The sequence below is a fragment of the Phyllobates terribilis genome, unplaced genomic scaffold (assembly GCF_046119375.1).
Source record: "Phyllobates terribilis strain yellow unplaced genomic scaffold, ASM4611937v1 Scaffold_3__8_contigs__length_932513732, whole genome shotgun sequence".
In the NCBI taxonomy this organism is placed as follows: Eukaryota; Metazoa; Chordata; class Amphibia; order Anura; family Dendrobatidae; genus Phyllobates; species Phyllobates terribilis.
The window spans coordinates 237,781,808-237,798,522 of NW_027362763.1; positions in this window are offsets into that span (position 1 = coordinate 237,781,808).

A 16,715-nucleotide genomic window follows, 5' to 3' on the forward strand; every position below is an offset into this window, starting at 1 on the left:
GCACCTCTCCCTACACTGTCTAATTCCTGAGTGACTGTGAAGAACATGGCGGCGCCAGGTCTGATATAGACCCGATGATGCTACGCGGCCAGTCAATCACTGTAATGCCACAACCAAGATGGCTACGGCATTACAGTGAGTGGCAGGCAATCCCTGCATGTTGATTTGCGCTCTAAAGAGCGCCAAACATGCAGGGAGGGGACCCGAGTTCCCGCCGAGCAACCCCGGAAATACTCGGCGAGTAGTGAGATGCTCGGGCGAGCACCGAGCAGTAGCAAGTATGCTCGCTCATCACTAGTGCCAGCTGTTCTGCTGTGATGAATAGCACAACATAACAAAGTTACTATTGCTGGTCCAAAAAATTACATATTTTCCACTAAAAGTTGTTATGGCCCCGAAAGTTTCATTTTGACTGGAGGCAATAGGAGAAAATTGGACACCACAATTAGTTACATAATTTCTACTGAACATGCAATACTCTATATTTTATCGGGAACAATTTTTTGTGCACATGGCAGGGCTCAGAAATGAAGACGCGTTCTTCAACTTTTGAGTGGAAATTTGGCAGTAATAGTTTGTGGTAACAACTTGCAGTGCCCTCAAAAGGTACAAACAGCAGAAACCTCAGATTTGGCTGTGGGAATTCATCTACCGGTGTAATGAGCATTTTTAAGGTGTAAATAGGATGTATGTGTCACCCTGGCCTGGATGCCACAAATGTAATAAAGCTGTGTCTGAGAGCAAGGGGGAGGTTCTCTAGTCAAGGACCATTAGCATGCAATACCTCCTGTCCCAGACCAGTAGGGGGAGCAGGCTGCCCCTATAAAAGCTGGAGCTGGGGGCAGGGTTAGGGAGAACTGGACAACCTGTCTCTAGATGGAGAGGTGTCCCAGAGCAGGGAGAGACAGTTGTGTTGCAGCCTAAGAGGACGTGTGGCAGTAGGAGAGCCACGAGCCAGGGACAAGAGGCGAAGTGAGTCTGTCCTGGCAGATAAAGAGACTAATCTACCAGACTTTGGTGTCTGAGGCTGTGAGGATTCCACGTCCTACAGCAGATAACCAGTCCGCACCGGACTGTATGTTCCTTGGCCTATGAAGCCCGGAGGCTCCGCCACAGCAGAAGGGACCCGCAAAGCCGTACAAGGCCGGGAGTGGAGAGGAACCCTAGTTGCAAGCCATACTGGCGAGAGGACACGGTGAGCTCAGAAACATGGGCTGTACATTACCAGAAGGGAAATAGTCAGAAGGAGCACAAAGAGCACGGTAGGCCTACACCCTCACCTTGACCAGGTCCAGCTTCCCACTTGTTCTCAGACATCCAGGCCCCCTCCTAGCCGGGCCTGTTTCTGGGTCGTTTTACCTGTGCTAATAAAGACCCTGAACTGTTTAAGAGGCCTCCGTCTCCTGGCTATCGCGGTCAGAATCATCCCCTCCATCATCCGTCATACACTGCCCTGGGGCCCTACTCTTCCTGTGGGGAGTAGTACTATTCGGAGCTGCACATTTACATCTGCCCCAGAGGTCTGCACTGCAGCGGTGGTTAGCACTGACCGCAATCCACGGGTGGCGTAGTCGGACATCACTTAAAACTTATAAAGGACTGCCACTGGTCTGACCACCCTGAGCCACGGACCGGGTTGCCACTACTACCCCCATCGTCTCCCTATTGCCCGGTTCCGAGTGCCCCACTGCCCAGGGGGCGAGTCAGCTTTGGCGTAGTCGGCAGGATTGTAACCAACCCGCCACAAACGGGTATTGTGTGCCTGAAAAAGACTGTACACGTACCTGAAAAGAGGTTTCCCACCATCCGGAGCCGTTTCCCGCCATTTCCAGCCGTCTCCCGCCATCTTCCGTCGGTTCCCGCCATTTCCAGCCATCTCCCGCCATCTTCCGTCGGTTCCCGCCATCTTCAGCCGTTTTCCCGCCTTCGGACGCCATCTTCAGGACGCCGCGCGGGAAGAAGAGGGGCGTGGACGTCCAAACCGCGCGAGACCCGAAGCTCCGCCCCACGCACTGATGCTGCGCAAGGTCCTGGAAGGGAGAGAGAGCGACGCTGACGTCACCAGGACGCGACGCAAAGTCCTCGTCCAGAGCAGCACCAGCGGAGCCGCGGCCTACAGAAGAGGATCGTCGGAAGGTAGGCCACGCTTAACTAGGGGGGAGGAAAATGTCGGACACGGAGGCGCCCACTACCACCAATGCAGCCGCAGCAGCGGTGATGCCATTTTCCCTGCCCTACATCCCTGGAGCGGCCTGGCTGCCTAAGTATTCAGGGGAGCCCCATGCCCTAACTGACTTTAAGGAAAGGCTGTACAGTTTGTTCCAAGTTTACCCCCTGACAGAGGTACAGAAAGTTAGCATACTGACAGGGCAGTTAACTGGCGCAGCCCAGCGGGAGGTAAAATCATGGCCCGCTGAGGAGAAAAGGACTGTAAAGGACATTCTGGCCCGGCTGCGAGGTACCTTTGATACCCGTACCTCTGCTGAAATTAAAATGCGGTTCTATGGATGTAAGCAGCGGGCACAGGACAGCATCAGAGACTATGCCCTAAATTTGCAGGAAGCCTTGAGGGCCATCAAACAAGCTGACCCTGGCAGCGTGCAGGATACGGATAAGCTACTAACAGAACAGTTCAAAGAAGGTCTGCTGTCTAGCGCCCACAGGACCAAGCTGCGCCTCATGTTCTTTCAGAACCCTGATCTGACCTTTGCCCAATTCAAGGACAGGGCCATAAGGGTGCTCCGTGAACCCACAACCAGTGGCGCTAAAAACCCCCGGCGCCCTGCTCTCACCTACCACCAGGAGGCGGCGCCCTCCTCTATGAACTCCGTGTGGGCTGATGCACAGGCCCTGAACCAAGCCCCGTCGAAAGATCTGCACCTCCAAGTCCAGGAGCTGACCAAGAGCGTCGCGGCGTTGACTAGGTCCGTCCAGCCGTTACAAGTGGATCCATCAAGACCCATCGAGTTGGCTTCAAGTCCGGAGGATGTCCTGTGGCATCGACAGAGGAGGATCCCGTCATTCCGAGGGAGGCCCACAGACCGCTACGCAGAGGATGGACAGCCCATTTGCCGTCGATGCAACCAGCCCGGACACATTTCCAGGTACTGTCATTTAAACGGGTCCAACCTGGGGCAGAGGGCCAACCCCCAGGCATAAGATCACCAGGCCCTTATAATTGGCGTGATAAGTACGTTGGGGGGCGCCCGGTTTTACCCGTGGTGCTGGACGGTATCCCCATGAGCGCCTTGCTGGATGCCGGGTCGCAAGTAACTACTATCCCTTATGTACTTTTTAAGCAGTATTGGACTGATGCTGATATAACACGGTATCCAGACAGTGACTTGAGCATCATCGCCAGTAATGGCTTGCCCGTGCCGCAGATGGGGTTCAAGGAGATGACCATTAAAATTGGTAAAGTTGAACTACCGGCACAGGGAGTGATTATTGTGGACATTGACCGTCGTGAAAGTCACCCTAAAATAACTGTGGGTACTAACGTGATTGAAAATTGTCTTTCAGAGGTAATTGTAATTCTGCAACAGGTGGCGGTGAATGCTAGTTCCAGCCAACAGAGAGTCCTCAACAAGGAGATAAAAGCCCTGATGAGACGGCAGCAGGTAGAACTGTCTGGTGGTGAGATCGGTAGCGTAAGACTGAGTGACCCATTCCCCATTTCCATGCCTCCCAAAAGTGAAATGATGATCTGGTGTCGGACTGCAATCGAGTTGAGAGGTAGAGACTACCAAGCCATGGTAGAATCCGTGTACTCAGACAGCAGGCCCACCATTTTGACAGCCTGGGGGGTGGTTGATGTCCGTCATGGGAGGGTGCCCGTTCGCATTCTCAACATTGGGGAGAGGGAGGTACACTTACCCAGGAACGCTACACTTGCCAAACTGTTTGCTGTCGAACACAAAGCTATCAGGGCCGTGGAGCCTTTGCCTCCATCTCCTCAGTCGGAGGGTAATGGCTCCCAGAAACAAAAGGAGGACTGGTGCCAGAAACTCCATGTGGGTGCTGACTCCACTCCCCTGCACCAAAAACAAGGAGTCTACCGGGTGGTCCAGGAGTACGAGAGAGTTTTTAGTAAGCACCCGCTAGACTTCGGCAGAGTAAAAGGGATAGAACACCAAATCCCCACGGGGAGCCACCCACCAATAAAAGAGAGACACAGGCCTGTACCCCCTGCACATTATCAGAATGCCAAGGGTATGCTGAGGGAAATGAAAGAAGCTGGGGTCATTAGAGATAGCTGTAGCCCCTGGGCAGCCCCCTTGGTTCTTGTAAAAAAGAAAGACGGCACCATGAGAATGTGCGTGGACTATAGACAAATCAACCGTATCACCTACAAAGACGCATATCCGCTGCCTAGAATAGAGGAGTCTTTAGCCGCACTAAAATCAGCTAACTTCTTTTCTACTTTGGACCTTACAAGCGGGTACTGGCAGGTTCCTGTGGCAGAGGCTGACAAGGAGAAGACCGCCTTCACCACCCTGATGGGATTGAGCGAGTTCAACTGTATGCCCTTCGGGCTCTGCAACGCACCAGGGACCTTCCAGAGGCTGATGGAATGCTGTCTAGGGCACCGAAACTTCGAGACGGTCCTCCTTTACCTGGACAATGTGATCGTCTATTCGAAGACTTACGAGGACCATCTAAAGCACCTGGCCGAGGTGTTTGAAGCCCTGGCAGGCTATGGCCTGAAGGTGAAACCGTCAAAGTGTCACCTGTTGAAACCGAAGGTCCAGTACCTAGGGCACGTGGTAAGTGCGGAAGGAGTAGCCCCCGACCCTGACAAGGTCACGGCAATCAAGAGCTGGCCAAGCCCTTCGAACATCAAGGAAGTGAGGCAATTCCTCGGGTTGGTAGGCTACTATCGAAGGTTCATCCCCGGGTTCACTAAGATGGCAGCTCCTATGCAGGACCTCCTGATAGGACAGTCTAAGTCCAGAAGCCAAAAGCCACCCTTCAAGTGGGATAAACCGGAAGAGGAGTCCTTCCGCCAGTTGAAGATGGCCCTCACAGGGGATGAGATCCTGGCCTACCCTGATTATGGCCAGCCTTTTATTCTCCACACAGATGCCAGTGATGTGGGACTGGGAGCCGTACTGTCACAAAAACAACAGGGCAGAGAAAGGGTGATCGCTTACGCCAGCCGGAACCTGAGGCCCACCGAGAGGAACCCGGAGAATTACAGCTCCTTCAAGCTAGAATTCTTGACGGTGGTGTGGGCCATAACAGAACGCTTCAAGCATTACCTGGCCTCCGCAAAGTTCACTGTGTACACGGACAACAACCCGTTAACACACCTAGACAGTGCAAGACTTGGTGCCCTGGAACAGCGGTGGATGGCCCGTCTCTCCAATTATGACTTTGTGATCAAGTACCGGGCAGGCAAAACCAATGCCAACGCTGATGCCCTATCGAGAATGCCTCCCTTACCTGAAGGTGACGAAGACCCAGAAGAGCTGGAGGAGGTAGAACTCCCCGCGTTTCACCGATATGGAGCCGCTCAATACTCCCACCGCGTGAAGGAGGAAGATTTAACAACCGTTATGATCAATCCCCTACCTCACCACAGCTGGGCCGAGACCCAAGATAGTGACCCTGCAATCCGCCTGGTGAAAGATCTGCTGACCCAGGAAGATGCCCGCTTAGATCCGGATGCTCCAGAGGAAGCCAAGCAGCTATGGAAAGAGAAGAGCAAGCTGTTCCTCTATGAAGGCAAGCTGTGCAGAAGACTTGTCAACCAGCGGACACACGAGCTGACCTGGCAAGTCATGGTCCCAAGGCAGGATGCAGCTATGGTCCTGGGGGCTTACCATGACAGAGCGGGGCACTTCGGTTGGAAGAAACTTGAGTTCCTGCTAAGAGGACGGTTCTTTTGGGTCGGCATGATAGGGGCTGTAGAGAAGTGGTGCAGGGACTGTGGCCCTTGTAACTTAAGGAGAAAAGACCGCACCAGCCAGAAGACACCCTTGAAGCCCATCATCACCCAGTAGCCTCTTGAGCTGGTAGCTCTGGACCACGTCAAATTGGCTCCAAGTCGGTCAGGATACATCTACGCCCTGACAATCGTGGACCACTATTCCCGTTTTCTAGTGGTGGTCCCGGTAAAAGACTTGACAGCCCAAACGGCAGCCAGAGCCTTCCAGCAATACTTCTGCCGTCCACACGGGTATCCGGAACAAGTTCTGACAGACCAGGGTCCAGTGTTCGAGGCCGAAATCTTGCAAGAGTTCTGCAACCTCTATGGCTGTAAGAAGGTTCGGACAACGCCTTACCACCCACAAACCAACGGGATGTGTGAGAAAATGAACAATATAGTTATTGATCTCCTGAAGACGTTGCCCCTGGAGGAACGCAGCCTGTGGCCAGAAAAACTGCCGGACCTGATAGACTTATACAACCATATCCCGGTGAATGCTACAAACTGCTCCCCGGCTTACCTGATGCGAGCCAGACCAGGTAAGCTGCCCGTAGACCTGGAGATGGGAGTCCTAACACCTGAGGACACCTCCCCGGATACGGACTGGGATACGGAAAGGCGACTGCAGTACAAGAAGGTACAGGAGAGTGAGGAGAAGAGCCTGGCCCAGGTGAGAGTAAGGCAAGAAAGACTCTTCAACCAACATGCCCCTGCTGGTCCCCTAGAACCTGGTGAGCAGGTCCTGAAGCGAAAGAGAAGGCTACATAAGTTGGACGACCAGTGGGAAAGGGAACCCTACACCGTACTGCAGTCTGATCACGACAACTCGAAGGTGTGCATGATCACCAAGGATGGAGGAGAAACCACTAGTACCATCTCCAGAGACCACCTAAAAAGGTGCCCCGAGCAACTCCGTAGTGCAGAAGAGGATCAAAGTGACCTTGAACTGGCAGAGGACAAGGAAGAAATGATCAGCACCGTTCTCGGGGAGTTCCCCCAGTTCTGGACTCGAATAAACGATGCCATAGTGGTACCCGTCCTGCATTTCCTGCAACCGGTTCAGCAACAACCTACACCAGAGCCGGAAGGTGAAGAAGAGCAAGCAGTTCCAGAGGCAGAAGAGCCGGTACCAGCAGCCCAGGAGAGTCAACCCTCTGCTGACAGTGAGCCTGCCATGCCTGCGGTGAGCCAAAGGACCCGCAGACAGCTGCTTGCCCTACCTGTACACCCAGCTGGTAGCTGTACCCCTAACGCTAGTGGGGAAAGCCAGGTCGGTCCACCACCAGACAGTGGGTTAAGGAGGTCAACTAGGAGCACAAAGGGGCAGATACCCGCTCGCTGGAGAATATAGGGTGCACTAAAACTGTAAATAACCCTGTTGCCAAGTGTTGAAATGTTTGCAAAGTTAGATGCATGATTAGTAATTGTGTATTTCAGTTTCTTACAGTTACCGTAAGGACTCAAAGGTTATGAACTTTTAATAACCGGGACTTTGAATGGACTGCGTTCGGAGCCTGACCAAGGAATGAACTAAGACTCTAAAGGACTTGGGGCTAGGACAGACCCCCACCTGGTTAAGGCTCCCTGTTGTGTTGGTGCTATGGACACCCGGTCACAGACCACACTGTGACCTTAAGAACTCAACCTGTGCGTCGCTTGTCTACTAATGTTTTATGGTCATGCATATTGTTCTCGTTTCTTGTTTAGTCCCGGAGTACTAAATTTCACTAGGGGGGAATGTGTCACCCTGGCCTGGATGCCACAAATGTAATAAAGCTGTGTCTGAGAGCAAGGGGGAGGTTCTCTAGTCAAGGACCATTAGCATGCAATACCTCCTGTCCCAGACCAGTAGGGGGAGCAGGCTGCCCCTATAAAAGCTGGAGCTGGGGGCAGGGTTAGGGAGAACTGGACGACCTGTCTCTAGATGGAGAGGTGTCCCAGAGCAGGGAGAGACAGTTGTGTTGCAGCCTAAGAGGACGTGTGGCAGTAGGAGAGCCACGAGCCAGGGACAAGAGGCGAAGTGAGTCTGTCCTGGCAGATAAAGAGACTAATCTACCAGACTTTGGTGTCTGAGGCTGTGAGGATTCCACGTCCTACAGCAGATAACCAGTCCGCACCTGACTGTATGTTCCTTGGCTTATGAAGCCCGGAGGCTCCGCCACAGCAGAAGGGACCCGCAAAGCCGTACCAGGCCGGGAGTGGAGAGGAACCCAAGTTGCAAGCCATACGGGCGAGAGGACACGGTGAGCTCAGAAATGTGGGCTGTACATTACCAGAAGGGAAATAGCCAGAAGGAGCACAGAGAGCACGGTAGGCCTACACCCTCACCTTGACCAGGGCAGCTTCCCACTGGTTCTCAGACATCCAGGCCCCCTCCTAGCCGGCCCTGTTTCTGGGTCGTTTTACCTGTGCTAATAAAGACCCTGAACTGTTTAAGAGGCCTCCGTCTCCTGGCTATCGCGGTCAGAATCATCCCCTCCATCATCCATCATACACTGCCCTGGGGCCCTACTCTTCCCGTGGGGAGTAGCACTATTCGGAGCTGCACATTTACATCTGCCCCAGAGGTCTGCACTGCAGCGGCGGTTAGCACTGACCGCAATCCACGGGTGGCGTAGTCGGACATCACTTAAAACTTATAAAGGACTGCCACTGGTCTGACAATCCTGAGCCACGGACCGGGTTGCCATTACTACCCCCATCGTCTCCCTATTGCCCGGTTCCGAGTGCCCCACTGCCCAGGGGGCGAGTCATGTACGTCACTCTGTATAATATTATGGTGCCAGGTAGGATACCACTCCATATACATAGTGAAGAAATAATCTGGTACTCATAGAGCTGCAGAAAAAAAAAACACATTTAATAGTAAAGCAATCCAAAAACAGTGATGTTTTGGTCTAAAGGACCGAATCAGATTTTTTTTCTGCTACTCTATGACTGCCAGTGTGGCACCCCAGGGGTCTGGTTTCCACAGTAACAGCAATGTTATGTCTGAGAGCAGGTGGGAGGTCTCTTGGTCAGGAATCCTATGCATGCCACACCTCCTGCCCAGTCCTGGGAGGGGAAGAACTTCCCCTATATAAACCTGGGGCTGAGGCAGGGTTAGTGAGTAGAGAAGACGTAGAGACAGAGAAGCAGATATAGGAAAAGAACATCAGGAGCTCTGTGGGAGCAGTGCTACAAGGAGTCAGGGGCTGGCAGCTGCAGAGCTCGCCCTGACTGAGAAGTCATCACCGGACCCGGAGTCCGAGGCTGTGGGGACTAACTCCTATCCAGCAGCAGAAACCGACCGGCAGGGGATTGCAGGTCCTCTGGCCCAGAAACCCGAAGGCACGGTCACACGCGTGGGACCAGCACCGCCGTCGTGGAGCGGAAGCTACTAGAAGGCCCCGAGTCACCGGCCATACGGGTGAGCACCACACGGTACACTCAGGGACGTGGGCTACTTATACCCGCCTCTAGCAAGGTAGCCAGAAGAGTATCATTAGTTTGGGAGGCCTACAACTCCGCCTGGCCAGGGGAGATCCCATCTGCTCAAGGACTGACCAGGCCCCAATCGCTAGCCAGTACTCCGGGAGGGTCTATCTTTGTCACCAGTAAAGACCCTGAACTACACCGTACCGTCTCCGAGTGGTTCCTGCTACCCCCATCATCCACGTCGGCTGCCCTGAGGCCATACCCCTCCCGTTGGGGGTTATACTATCACGCTGCACAATCCTACCACCGGCCTCAGCGGTCTGCCCTGCAGCAGCAGCTCCTTAGCTGTACTCAACGGGTGGCGTAGTCGTCCAACATCTACCGCTAATACAGCGCCACTTAGTCTGACTCCCTGGGCACGGACCGGGTCACTGCCACGAGACTACAACCCTCAACAGATCCGGCTCCGGGTAAGCTCCCGCGTGTGCAACGCTGCGCGACACAGGCCCAGGGGCGCGTCAACTTTTGGCGTAGTCGGCAGGATTTCGTGCCCGCAACCACCGGGTACTGCGTGCCTGAAAAAGACTGTTCAAACTTACCTGTGGTGAAGATTCCCGCCATCCGGCGCCATCTTCCGCTTTCTTCCCGCCATCGGTGGAGTTTTCCCGCCATCCGGCGCCATCTTCGGCCTTCTTCCCGCCATCCGTGGAGTTTTCCCGCCATTGGACGCCATCTTGAGGACTCCGCGCGGGAAGAAGAGGGGCGTGGACTCCGAAAGCGCGCGAGAACTGAAGCCCCACCTCACGTCCGGACGCTGCGTAAGGTCCTGGAAGGAGCCCAGCAGACGCCGACGTCACAGGAGCGCGACGGAAGGTCCTCAACCCTGACGATCCACTGCGGAGCCGCGGCCTACGGAAGAGGATCATCGCAAGGTAGGCCACGGTCCACTAGGGGGGAGACGGATGTCGGATACGGAGGAGAGCTTCACCGCTCCAACCCCCGCCAGCGCCACCGCTGTTGCGGTCATGCCTTTCACCATGCCCTATATCCCGGGGGCAGCCTGGCTACCCCAGTACTCAGGGGAGTCACATACCCTGCAGGACTTTAGAGAAAAGCTGGATAGCCTCTTCCAGAAGAGCAAAAAGTGAGCATCCTGGTGGCCCAATTAACCGGGGCAGCCCAAAGGGAGGTAAAGTCCTGGCCACCTGGGGGGAGGACTGTCGCAGGGATACTAACCCGGCTGAGGGACACCTTTGATACCCGCACCTCAGCCGAGATCAAGCTTAGATTCTACGGGTGCAAACAGCGGGCACATGAGAGTATAAGGGACTATGCCCTGAACCTACAAGAGGCCCTGAGAGCCATTAAGCAGACCGACCCTGACGGCGTGGGAGACGAGGACAGGCTGTTGACTGAACAATTTATAGAGGGTTTATATTGCAATGCCCACCGAACCCAGTTGCGGGCAATGGCCTTACAGGACCCTCATCTGGGATTTGCACAGTTCAAGGACAGAGCCATCCGGGTGCTCCAAGAACCGGCACCAGGTGGCGTTGTGACCCACAGACGCCCCACTACCACTTACCACCAGGAGGCGGCGCCCTTGTCGGCAGGGCCTGTGGGAGCTGATGCGCAGGCTTTGAACAATGACTCGGCTCCAGACCTGCACCATCAGGTCCAAGAGCTAGCTAAAAGCGTTGCTGCGCTAACCCGAACTGTGCAGTCTTTACAGGTTTCCACTCCAGGGAAGATCCAGCTGGCATCCGGACCGGAGGACATCCCGTGGCATCGACCAAGGAGGACCCCACCAGCCAGAGGAAGACCCAGCGACCGATACAACGAGGACGGACGACCCATCTGCCGCCGCTGCAATCAACCCGGACATATGGCAAGGTACTGTCCTTTAAACTGGCACAACCTAGGGTAGAGGGCCAACCCCTAGGAAAAAGATCATCAGGCCCATCGAACTGGCGCGACAAATATGTGGGAGGACGTCCAGTCTTGCCTGTGGTACTGGATGGCATCCCTATGAGTGCCCTACTGGACACCGGGTCACAGGTCACCACCATCCCGTACGTGCTCTTCAAGCAGTACTGGAATGACTCGGATATCACCCGCTACCCTGACGACGACTTGAGTATCATCGCCAGCAATGGTCAGCCCGTGCCACAGATTGGATTTAAAGAGGTGACCATTAAAATCGGTAGAGTCGAACTGGCAGCACAGGGACTGATCATTGTAGACATTGACAAACACGAGAGTCACCAAAAGATAACTCTAGGAACTAATGTAATTGAAAATTGTCTTGCAGAGGTGATTTTCCTTTTACAGCAGGTTGCCAAGAACGCCAGCTCCGGCCAGCAGCGAGTGCTCCAGAAAGAGATCCGGGCACTGATGCGACGGCAACAGCTAGAACTCTCCGGTGGTGAGATTGGTAGCGTAAGAATGTGTGACCCTTTCCCTATTGCCATGCCCCCAAAAAGTGAAATGATGATTTGGTGCCGGGCAGCTATTGGTCTGAGAGGTAGAGATTACCAGGCAATGGTAGAACCAGTTTACTCAGACAGTAGGCCCACCATTTTGACAGCACGGGGGGTGGTCAATGTACGCCATGGGAGGGTGCCCGTTCGCATAATAAATATCGGGAAGAGGGAAGTGTACCTGCCCCGGTATGCCACGCTAGCCAAATTGTATACCATCAATCAAGATTCCATACAGTCCGTAGAACCCTTGCCTCCATCTTCCCCGGAGGAAGGTAACGGCTCTAAGAAAACAATGGAGGACTGATGTCAGCAACTACATTTGGGTACTGACTCCACTCCCTCACACCAGAAACAGGGAGTCTATCGGGTGGTTCAAGAGTACGAGAGAGTGTTTAGTAAACACCCGTTAGACTTCGGGCGAGTCAAAGGGGTAGAACACCACATCCCCACGGGAGACCATCCTCCCATAAAAGAGAGGTATCGACCCGTACCCCCTGCACACTACCAACACGCCAAGGGGATGCTTAGAGACATGAAGGAGGCTGGGGTGATCAGGGATAGCTGTAGCCCCTGGGCAGCTCCACTAGTCTTAGTTAAAAAGAAAGACAACACCATGAGGATGTGTGTAGATTACCGGAAAATCAACCGTATCACACACAAGGATGCGTACCCCTTACCAAGGATAGAGGAGTCTTTGGCTGCTTTAAGATCTGCTAACTTCTTCTCTACCTTGGATCTCACTAGCGGGTACTGGCAGGTTCCTGTAGCAGAGGCGGACCGGGAGAAGACCGCATTCACCACCCCGATGGGACTTAGCGAGTTTACCTGCATGCCGTTCGGACTCTGCAACGCACCAGGAACCTTCCAACGATTAATGGAGTGCTGTCTGGGCCACAGAAACTTCGAGACGGTCCTGTTGTACCTGGACGATGTCATCGTATATTCCAAGACGTATGAGGACCACCTGAAACACCTGGCGGAAGTGTTCGAAGCTCTGGCAAGCTACGGCCTAAAGGTGAAACCCTCCAAGTGTCACCTCCTGAAACCAAAGGTGCAGTACCTGGGACACGTGGTGAGCGCTGATGGAGTGGCTCCCGACCCTGATAAGATCACCGCAATTAAGGAATGGCCAAGTCCCTCCAGTGTAAAGGAAGTGCGGCAGTTCCTCGGGTTGATAGGCTATTACCGCAGATTCATCCCCGGTTTCACCAAAAAGGCAGCTCCTATGCAGGACCTCCTGATAGGCCAGTCCCGGAAGGCCAAGAACCAGAAGCCACCCTTCAGATGGGAGAAGTTAGAAGAAGAGTCCTTCCGCCAGCTGAAGATGGCCCTCACGGGGGATGAAATCCTGGCGTACCCTGATTACAGCCAGCCCATTATCCTCTACACCGACGCAAGTAACATCGGGCTAGGAGCCGTGCTGTCTCAGATCCAGCAGGGGAAAGAACGAGTAATCGCTTACGCCAGCTGAAAACTGCGACCCACCGAGAGAAACCCTGAGAATTACAGCTCATTTAAGCTAGAGTTCCTGGCAGCGGTGTGGGCAGTCACCGAACGCTTTAAGCACTACCTCGCTTCCTCCCGGTTCACCGTGTACACGGATAACAACCCGTTGACACACCTGGACACAGCAAGACTCGGTGCCCTAGAGCAGAGATGGATGGCCCGTCTGTCCAACTACGAGTTCACAATCAAATACCGGGCAGGACGCTCCAATACCAACGCGGACGCCCTGTCCAGGATGCCAAACCTACCGGACGTAGGAGAAGATCCAGAGGGACTGGAAGAAGTCGAACTCCCCGCGTTCCACCGTCATGGGACTATCCAGTATTCCCACCGGGTAAGGAGTAAGCAAGCCGCTACGTTTAACCCCTTGCCTCACTACAACTGGGCGGAAACGCAAGACAGTGACCCTGCCGTCCGACTGGTGAAGGAGATGCTGACTCGGCCAGAGGCTCGCCTTGACCCAGACGCTCCGGAGGAAGCCAAGCAACTGTGGGCTGAGAAGAGTCGACTGTTCCTTTATAAGGGGAAGTTGTGCCGCCGAATGGTTAACTCCCGGACGCATGAACTAATCTGGCAAGTAGTGGTGCCACGAAGAGACGCAGCCATGGTGATGGAGGCATACCACGACGGGGCTGGACACTTCGGATGGAAGAAGCTGGAGTTCCTGCTGCGCGGGCGGTTCCACTGGGTAGGCATGAGGGGAACCATCGAGAGGTGGTGCAGAGACTGTGGCCCGTGCAACCTAAGAAGGAAGGACCGTGCCAGCCAGAAGACTCCCCTGCAGTCCATCGTCACCCGGCAGCCGTTGGAACTGGTAGCCTTGGATCATGTAAAACTGACCCCAAGCAGAAGTGGCTACGTCTACGCGTTAACCATCGTGTATCATTACTCCCGGTTCTTGGTTGTCGTCCCCGTCAAGGACTTAACGGCTCAAACAGCAGCTAGAGCCTTCCAGCAGCACTTCTGCCGTCCGCACGGGTACCCGGACCAAGTGCTGACGGACCAGGGACCTGCCTTTGAAGCGGAGGTCTTCCAGGAATTCTGCAATCTGTATGGCTGCCGGAAGATAAGGACGACACCCTATCATCCGCAAACTAATGGACTTTGTGAGAAAATGAACCAGGTGGTAATGGATCTTCTGAAAATGTTGCCCCTGGAAGAATGCAGTCTGTGGCCTGAGAAGCTGCCCGATCTGGTGGACCTATACAACCACATCCCGGTAGGTTCCACCAACTGTACCCCGGCTTACCTAATGAGGGCGAGACCTGGTAAGTTACCTGTTGACCTGGAAATGGGAGTCCTGACACCCGAGGACACTTCACCAGAAGCAGATTGGGACACAGAGAGGCAGCAGCAGTACCGGAAAGTACAGGAGAGCGTGGAGCGAAGTCTCTGTCAAGCTAGGGAAAGACAAGAGAAAACTTACAACCAGTATGCTCCCGCTGTTCCCCTGGTACCCGGAGAGCAGGTCTTGAAGAGGAAAAGACGGCTCCACAAGTTGGACGACCAGTGGGAGAAGGACCCGTACATCGTACTGCCCTCAAGCCACGACAACCCAAAGGTCTGTACCATCAGTAAAGACGGAGGGGAAACCACAACCATTGTATCCCGGGATCACCTGAAGAAGTGTCCCGAACAGCTACGGAACCCTGAAGAGGAACAAGAAGACCCTCGACCCGTAGAGGAAAGGGAAGACATGGTTAGTACTGTGCTCGGAGACTTCCCTCGGTCTTGGACTCAAGTCAATGGCGCAGTTGTGGTACCCGTACTCACCTTCCTCCAACCAGCATCCCAAGCACCTACGGAGCAACAGGTAGAGCTGGAAGAACAGCCGGTCCAGGAGGCAGAAGACCCCACACCAGCAGACCAGGAGGATCAACCCTCTGCTTGTAGTGAACCTGCCATTCCTCTAGTGAGCCAAAGGGCCCGTGGACAGCTGCCCAGTTTACCCTTGACAGCTCCTACACCCTGTAGTTCAGGGCCAGACAGTCAGCTCCGTAGGTCCACTAGGGCCACTAGAGGCCAGTTACCCGCACGTTGGAGGATTTGAAGTGTATAAATTGTTTTATTTATGGTTACCTGTTTTTCTTGTTGCTTGTGTATAATTATGTGTTTCTAGTTATTTATAGGAGTCCTTGGTGGATTTACCGGGAATCCTTTGTACATGGTTGGAGCGTAACCTAGGGATGGACTAAAGACTGTTAAGGACTCGGGGCAGGACAGACCCCTACCTGGTTACGTCTCCCTGTTTTGGTGAAATGGACACCTTGCTTTTCTTCAAAGACTGCACCCGGTTGCGGACACGCCGTGACCATCTTTATGTGTTTTTCTTGTTGTATTATTATTTTTTATACCTTATTATGTTTTTCTAAAAAAAAAAATGTTTAGTCCCGGAGTACTAAATTTCACTAGGGGGGAATGTGGCACCCCAGGGGTCTGGTTTCCACAGTAACAGCAATGTTATGTCTGAGAGCAGGTGGGAGGTCTCTTGGTCAGGAATCCTATGCATGCCACACCTCCTGCCCAGTCCTGGGAGGGGAAGAACTTCCCCTATATAAACCTGGGGCTGAGGCAGGGTTAGTGAGTAGAGAAGACGTAGAGACAGAGAAGCAGATATAGGAAAAGAACATCAGGAGCTCTGTGGGAGCAGTGCTACAAGGAGTCAGGGGCTGGCAGCTGCAGAGCTCGCCCTGACTGAGAAGTCATCACCGGACCCGGAGTCCGAGGCTGTGGGGACTAACTCCTATCCAGCAGCAGAAACCGACCGGCAGGGGATTGCAGGTCCTCTGGCCCAGAAACCCGAAGGCACGGTCACACGCGTGGGACCAGCACCGCCGTCGTGGAGCGGAAGCTACTAGAAGGCCCCGAGTCACCGGCCATACGGGTGAGCACCACACGGTACACTCAGGGACGTGGGCTACTTATACCCGCCTCTAGCAAGGTAGCCAGAAGAGTATCATTAGTTTGGGAGGCCTACAACTCCGCCTGGCCAGGGGAGATCCCATCTGCTCAAGGACTGACCAGGCCCCAATCGCTAGCCAGTACTCCGGGAGGGTCTATCTTTGTCACCAGTAAAGACCCTGAACTACACCGTACCGTCTCCGAGTGGTTCCTGCTACCCCCATCATCCACGTCGGCTGCCCTGAGGCCATACCCCTCCCGTTGGGGGTTATACTATCACGCTGCACAATCCTACCACCGGCCTCAGCGGTCTGCCCTGCAGCAGCAGCTCCTTAGCTGTACTCAACGGGTGGCGTAGTCGTCCAACATCTACCGCTAATACAGCGCCACTTAGTCTGACTCCCTGGGCACGGACCGGGTCACTGCCACGAGACTACAACCCTCAACAGATCCGGCTCCGGGTAAGCTCCCGCGTG